Source organism: Lepisma saccharinum, chromosome 27 (assembly GCF_977018435.1).
Source record: "Lepisma saccharinum chromosome 27, izLepSacc3.1, whole genome shotgun sequence".
NCBI classification, from domain to species: domain Eukaryota; kingdom Metazoa; phylum Arthropoda; class Insecta; order Zygentoma; family Lepismatidae; genus Lepisma; species Lepisma saccharinum.
In genome coordinates, this window is record NC_139255.1 from 34,629,900 (window position 1) to 34,638,300 (window position 8,401).

An 8,401-nucleotide genomic window follows, 5' to 3' on the forward strand; every position below is an offset into this window, starting at 1 on the left:
TATGTAGATAGTATCTGGCTTGTTGCTCTGCAATCGTAGTTCACGAATATCTTTCCAACTGAACTTAATACCATCATCGGTCTTCTTAAGCTGGAAAAGCCTCAGATCTTCAGCAATTGCCTTAAAATTCAGAAAATCTTCCATCTGCATTGTGTGCACGATGTAAGGATGGTTTCTTCGGGCTAGTTTTATGATGGGTACAAGCTGAGAGGGGACAAATATCTCTTCAACTTTCCGTAACGATCTTGAGATTGCACTTTGCGCAGAGTCTCCCTCGTTTTGCCCATGATGAGGCTCAAAAAATCTGAGCACAATTTATTTTATATTCTCTGCTTTTAGCATTACATGCATAAGCGCAGCCACCACAATCCTATTCTTAATTTGGCCAACACAACTGTCAGCATATAAGTGAACTGCATTCTTCTTTTCTTGGTCCACTTTCATTAGATACTGGTAAAGACATGTTGCTATTTCCCATGATCCACGCTTGCTGATTCATTCATGCCACAAGAAACAATGACAATTGTTCGTGTTCAGTTCATAGACAGTGAAGTTGTAGTTAGCCAGACGTCTGTTGTGGAACACGGATGAGTGGTTCGACATAGGCAAGTGAATAAATTGTTGCAGATCAAAAACAGCAGAACAGGTCGCTGTAGTCTTACTTATTGCTTTCAATTCTCTCACTTTACTTTTCTCTGCAACGTGCTGCTTAAATTTATCTTCTAGCTTCATTACATCTTCATCAGATCCTGCATTGTACGTATTGCATAATCCACACTGATCTTTTTTGGGTTGATGAAATGCAAGATTCATACCCTTGAAAACATTTGTGTATGTTTGCAAAGATGCTTGACATGTTGTGTCGATCTCTTCCTTGTACATCTCATATATCTTCTTTACAGTTAAATCAGAATGCAGATATTCCTTTGTTGAATATTTTCTACAATAGTGAGACTCCATTCGTGGAAAGCGATTTATGTGATCTTCTACTATACTCCGTTTCCTCTCGTCATTTTCTTTCAAATGTTTGTATCTTCCACCTCGTTTTTGAGTTAGTAATATGCCTGTTTCTTGAATGTTGTTTACTGTCGTAGGTATAAATCGTTCGCTAATTCCAAGAGTATTCAAAAACATGCAAACCTTCAGCCTTCTTCCATCCAGGGAAAGATAGTAAAATTGTGTTTTTGTACATCTCGATGCTTGTTTTGTGGTTTTTTGTCTCGTATCTTCTACATCAACGTGTCGTGCAATGTACTTCCTTTGACGTTGCAAGTTTTCAAGATCGAAAAATCAATTTAAAATAATTATTCGTGTTTTCTCATTGTTCTTCCGTACATAATATTTTCTTTCTTTGTGGGTGCAGCCTGTGCAGGGAGGTTTCAGCAATCTTCTTTTCCTAACAACCTTCCCTGTAGTTGAACTATTCTCTGTTAGACCGTTTTGCTATTGTTAAGATTGTGACCGCTGATTTGTAAATACTGAAATATACATTTCTGCATTGCTTTATTTTCCTGTTTGTGAGTGTATTGGCCCCGATTGTTGCATTTTTCAGCTGTAAGCAAAAACAGATACGCCAACTTGCGAAACTGTTTATTTTATTTGACATAAGGACGGAAGTCAAGATACGCCGCTATGTCATACCAATTTTTTTAACAAATTGAGATACGCAAAATAAAAAAATATTCATAACTTCCTTATTAATTGGATTTGAGCTACGCCGATTTGCCAGGTGATACAGGGCACCGGTATGATCACAACATTGTTAATAACTCAATTTCGCAAAAAAATTAGATACGTCGTTATGTCATTGGACAAATACGTCCTTGGCCTAATCAAGAGGGGCCGGGGGACCTAATCCGCCCATAATCCGGTCGCCCCTATTCGGCAAGGGGAATAATATATTAAACACAATGCCTCGTTTTTCTTTCAACTTTGAACCTTATACATTTGTCTCTCGCTTTGTTCAAATTATTATTATTTACCGATAAATGTATTGCAAAACAGCAATAATACCGGTAACAGGTTAATTTTTAAAATCATTGAGGAGCATCTTTAAGAGAGTTAATGAAAATTATCTTGTATTTTCAATGTACACATCCTACACGTTGTCCATTCATCATTTTACAAAACAATATTTATAATTTTTCTTAAACAAACGCAAAATTTATGGTAGTTGTGACTCAAAATTTAATTACACCCTCAAACACGAACTTACATACTGCCGGGTGTAAAATTCTGAATAAATCTAGAAAAAGTTACCGTCCCCTTGTAGGGGTTGTTACGAAGGGATTCATTCATAGGCGACCTGTTTTGAGTTCCACGGCAGACAGTAACCATATGAAAAATCCTGGAAAATGAATAACAGCGTAGAATTATACAGGGTGAGCATAAAGTCTTTCCCAGTTTTCAAGCATTTATTTCACGAAAATCAGGGAAAATCTTTATGTTCACCCTGTATATTTCACACATGACATTTCATTTCAGTCATGATAACTTCTATCAGGACTGATAATTATAAGTAAGATTTGTACACGGTTGTCGTAAGAACTTGATAACTTCTAATTGTAAAAGTGTATGTCGAGGGCCCCACCCCTGCCACCTACTTGTGCATGTCCAAGTTCACAGATACATACCAATCGTTTTTTAAGCATAGGAGCATGCACATTCTAGTATTTCTTATCTATGAACTTCAACAGTATAGTGCTGGTTATTAGTACGCCATCACAAGTGAGATGAGCTCGAGAAAAAGGACACCGTCCCTTGCGGGAATCGAACCCACGACCTTTGGATTAACAGTCCAACGCGCTTACCACCGTGCCAAAGGGACACCCGTACGGCATGTAGTAAAGAGGGGAAGTTATTCTAGTGTGACAACAAAGATTTGCCTGGTCTCGCAGCGAGAAATTTTCAGTTTTTGCAGAGCTGATTTCCCCGGATAGAGTAAAGGCTAATTTACACATACGGTGTCGTGCCCATGCCGTGGACCATGAAGTTTATTTTCAGACTGTGACATTGAAAATGCATGAGTTGTCGATTTCAATTCTCCTTGTTCACAACTTCTTCCTTGTGAGTCGAGACAAGTCACCGTCCCTTGTGGGACTCGAACCCACGACCTTCGGACTAGAAGTCCAAAGCGCTTTTCCCTGCGCCAAAGGGACAGTAGTATGATATGATATGATTTATTTGCATCCAAGGACTACAATTTTGTACAAGTAGGTACATACGTAGTATAGGACATGTCAAGTAATAAAGTTTGGTAATTTTAACATATGATACACGCATATACCGTGCGTTCATTTCGATCTGCAGCCGAGAGATCGGGAGAAGCGTGGCGGGCGGCGCTGACGGAGATGCCGACATTTGCGGCCTGTAATGCCCGCTTATTTTTATAGACATATGCAGACATTTATATAAATATTGCAAAACGATCACTAACCTGTGTTATAACACGCAAAAGTTCTTCTGTAATTCATCCAAGTTCTGCTCTTATATACACAAATAAATACGCTATAGAAATGATGTTAAGAGCCACAGATAATAAAGCATTTTAATCATAGTTTTGACCAGTAACGTCCTGCTTAAGTTTATATCCTTGAAAGAGTTTTGTGGCCATGGGAATCGTTTGAAGGTTTCGAATGTGCAACACTGTATCAGGATTACACTGCAGACGAAACCGATAAAAGTGAATGGTTTTCGTGAGCTTCCTTGCAATCCGAAATATCCGAGCTAGAGTTTTTTGTTCCTTCGCGACTAGATGAAGACAGAGTTGTAAATATAGTGGCGAGCAATGTAAACCAAGAGCGTGTTAATTTCGTACTGTGCGCAAGAGTGTTATTCTTGGTTACTTGCAGTTACTTGTTTGTGTTATTGTAGTGTGTATGTGTGACGTGTCAGTGAGACGATTGGAAAGCCAGCCGCAAGATTCACGTTAGAACAAAGATTTTTTTATGTATGACACGTACCTACGTGAAAACAAACTCGTGTCGAGACGTGTGTAGGTAATTTGTACAGAAATTCCCATGCGTTTCAACTCCACACAGAGATACGGTTAGACATCTTGTCCTTAAATTACGATAAACTGTATCGTTAAATTTTAAAACACCTAAGCAAAAACGACGGATTCTAACCGAAGCAAAACTCGATGATATTGGTGGAGCGTTAGAACGTTCTCCAAACAAACCTCTACGCCGTGTTTCACAAGAGGTGGGCGTGTCAAAATCATCGGCACATACAATCACTAAGCTACTAAAATTAAAACCATACTCTTATAACACAGGTTAGTGCTCGTTTTGCAATATTTATATAAATGTCTGCATATGTCCATAAAAATAAGCGGGCATTTCAGGCCGCAAATGTCGGCATCCGTCAGTGCCGCCCGCCACGCTTCTCCCGATCTCTCGGCTGCAGATCGAAATGGACGCACGGTATATTGGTGTATTCGTATTACTGGGTGAATCTGTTAAAAGAGGCCCCGTGGAAAATGTGTTCCTTGCATGTAGGCAACCCTGGTACACCGAAGAGAAGAGCGGGGTAGAGAACAGTCCAGGATATCGGTGCCAAGCAGTTTAGACAACTTGACATAAACGTAAATGAATGAAACTTCTCTTCTGTTAATACAATTCAGCGTGACAACAACCTACCTAGAGGAGGTGCTGGAAGTATCCTCCTTTGACCTAGAGGCACGTGTGCAGACGATACTACATGTTATGAAAAGCACGGGCGAGGACGTCCTGCGGGATGTCCTAGATAGCTGTGATAATGTTGCTCTGGAGTTTTTCGAGTGTGTGAGGGTTGTTGCTATACACCTGTCCCTTTAGAGCTCTTCACAAGAAGAAATCTCAGGGTGATAAATCTGGAGAACGAGGTGGCCAAGGTTGGTTCGTGCCAATGCTGATGACGCGATCAGGCGGGAACACTGACTCAATGCGCGTGATCGTTGCAAATGCTGTATGCGCCGTGGCTCCATCCTGCTGAAAGTAAGCATTCCTTCGCTCATCCTCAGTCAGTTGTTCAACAAACACGTTGATTATGTTACTGATGTAACGAGCCGAGTTCACAGTCTCGTGGAAGAACACGGGGATGATGCGGCGTGACGAAACGGCACACCAGACACAGAGTCTCTGAACGTGCAGTGGAACCTCCATGAACACGTGTGGATTGTCACCTGACCAGTGTCGCGTGTTCTGGGAGTTTATGTAGCCTGACAGATGGAACCACGCTTCATCGCAAATTAACAAGTAAACATCCTGCAGCACCCCCGGAACAATATTTAACAGAAACCACTCACAAAACTGCACACGAGCTGCCTTGTCCACATTTCGCACCTAATGCACCACAGTAACTTTGAATGCGTGCAATTTCAAGTCCTGCTTCAGGATCCGCAAAGCGGTTGACTGGGACACCTGCAACTGTTGAGCCAAACGCAGAGATGATTTTCGTGGACTGCGCTGGGTCACCCACCTTTGCCTCAGTGCGGACAGTCTTTGGACGCACTTTTGGCCTATTCAGCACGGATCCGGTTTCCCGCCATTTTGCAATGAGTTTTTGTATTACTGATTTGGTTGGCACCATCGCTGGAACTCCATTCACCGCGAACTCCGTCGTAAACAAATCTGCACACTGTCTCCAAGAACCGAGGCCTGCATACGCTGCTGCACCGTTAACACCATGCTGACCCACCGAACTACACTCACAACTTTCCTCGCCGCTCAACTGCACTCAACTGACCTGAACGCTGCCTAGTTTAAGGTCACTACTGTACACTTCCTTTTCAATCCCCCCCTATGTCATGTTGTCGAAACTGCTTGGCACCGATATCCTGGACTGTTCTCTACCCCGCTCTTCTCTTCAGTATAAAAGGTTTGCCTACATGCAAGGAGCACATTTTCCACGGGGCCTCTTTTAAAAGATTCACTCAGTATAAGCCTTGCATATCAAGATATTATACTGTACAATTTCAGTTTCATGTGCAACAGCAAACACTGCATGTATGGTAACTAACCATACTTTTAACATTTATTCTGGTTACACATAGTATTATATGACATGTAAAATAGAAATACATGATAATAAAGTTTGGTAATTTTAACATAACATATATTGCATATAAAGATATTATATTGAAAGATTTCAGTTCGATGTGCAACAGCAAGCTCTGCACGTATGGTAACTAACCTAACCATACCTTTTAACATTTATTCTGGTTACAGATACACAAGACCTTCAAAAGATGAGTGTTGCCTCTGTATATTCTTGTATGCTGTAAAATGAATGTTTAATTAGCATGGGTTTGATTTTATTTTTAAACTTTTCCACTTTTGGTTCGTGTCTTAACTCTGGGCAAATTGTTATACAGGTCGACTGCTGAGTTTTTACTTCCCTTCTTGCGGAGAGTCTTCATTCGAATTTTATCTTTATTTCTCGTGTTCAGGCTATGGATATCTTCATTGGTTTTGAAAGTACTAATATTTTGTTTGATGTATACCACACATTCATAGATATACAAACAGGGTAATGTCAGCAAACGTAAGTTACGGAAGAGATTTCTGCACGAATATTTCCCATTGACCCCTGCCACAATTTAAAGTGCTCTTTTTTGTAATTTAAACAGTATGGAGCTATGTGCCTTGTTTCCCCAGCTCATGATTCCATACCTTATTACTGATTCAAAGTTTGCTACATAGAGACTTCTGACAGACCAAAAGCTGGTAATGTTTACCATTACACGCAGTTCAAAACAGACTTAATTTTTGTTGAAGCATGTCGATGTGGTTTAAGAATTTCAAGTGTTCATCTAAAACAATGCCCAGAAACGTAGATTCTTTTGCGTGCATTAAGTCTGTATTTTGGGACTGAACATTAACATTTAAGTGTTTCCTTGTTTGAGAGGCTGGAAGTTATGCTAGTAAGGGAACTAACATTTGTCTGACCGCGTGCGAGAAATTTCGAGTTGTTTCAGAAACTTTCCCCCGAGCAAAGAATGGAAGCCAAAACCAGAGAGGCTGTGTGTGTGGGAACCAAGACACTCCATAACTCTGGGCATGGGTCCAGACGCCAGAGCCTCGTTGGTCTGCAAAATTCAGTCCAGGGTGTACTATGTGGAAGGAAGGTTGACATTTGGATGTCTTCGCAAAGGGTCACCCCCTTATGCCCCGTAAGTATCGGAAGAAGGCAAAAGAGGGTTAAATTTGCCGTTGGTGTCAACTACAGCGCCTTGGGTTTTCAGTAGACGATCGCACATGAGAAGCATAATCCATCCCTAAAGACGAGAAAATTCTCTGCGGTGCCTCGACAAATTCTTTCTATTGAAGGCTTCCCTGCGCATCTCTTGTATTGTTAGTCTTTCGTATATCTTGGGTCTGAACAATACAATGTTCTGTGAGAAGTTGACGTTGAGGTATTCAAATACCTGGGAGAAACAACTTTTCTGTGTTTTTGGATTTTTAGGAGTAAGGGGAGCCCAGTCAGAAGAAGATACGAGGAAAGGACGTTGGATTAGGCTACAAGTGTCTAGGAGGTGTCTATTTACCCCCTATATAAGGAACAGAATTATGTTATCTCCTCTAACAGTCATTTCTTCTCTCGTCTGAAAAAATCAGGTCCATCTTTACCAAGACGACGAGTTCTTTTATACGCCCTGTCGCTTAGGTACAGTGGAATCCATCTGCATTGCAACTTACCCTTTCTTGTTTTCAACCTTCCCTACGCATCTTGTGTGTTTGTAATTTAGTGAGTGTATTAATGGAATGGCTGAACCCAAGTGGGGAACGCCCTGCTTCAGGTTATTTGATTGATTTGGGAAGATAGAGAAATGATGCAGAAGTGTAGCATAAACGTAATCTTACAAGTTTTATATGAACGTGTGGAATTTGTACATTGCAAATAAAATATATTTCAATTAACTCTGTTAAGTTAAATAGATGATATTTTTTAAAAAAATAAAATAACAGGTATAATCGTAGCTCTTGCAATACGTCTAATGAACAAAGGTAATAAATTGAAAAAATGAGGAAAATTTATGAACTAGTTGCAAAAATTATGAGATGAGATGAAAAGGTATTCATAGATTTGACAAGTTCAATAAAACACTGAAATGAAACGAAACTTCTCACGTTAAGAGGCTCAAAAATTTTGGTCTTACGAACTCGATATTTTCAAATCGAAAAACAGTAATCCTTTTTAGAGACCAGCAAGCACTGTTCTGGAGGGAAACCACCACACATAGCACGCCCATGACTGCAGTTCCACGCTTGTCACTGTTAAAGCATACATTCATAGTAATACGTATTTTTCGTATGTACACACTTCCTTTGTATAGTGGTGGTAAACAGTGTGCCATCACAATGATCAGAGTTGAATTTGATAGTGCCGTTTTTCCTTGCCAGCCCGAGAAAAAGTCACC

The 8,401-nt window shown here is 40.4% G+C and overlaps 2 non-coding genes across 2 annotated transcripts; both read right to left on the minus strand.

Annotated features, from left to right (window-relative positions):
• Positions 1-2,754: 2,754 nt before the first annotated feature.
• Positions 2,755-2,827, minus strand: TRNAN-GUU (transfer RNA asparagine (anticodon GUU)). The gene has a single exon. It is a non-coding gene; the product is annotated as a tRNA-Asn (tRNA).
• A 258-nt stretch (positions 2,828-3,085) lies between these two features.
• Positions 3,086-3,158, minus strand: TRNAR-UCU (transfer RNA arginine (anticodon UCU)). The gene has a single exon. It is a non-coding gene; the product is annotated as a tRNA-Arg (tRNA).
• Between the last annotated feature and the right edge of the window lie 5,243 nt (positions 3,159-8,401).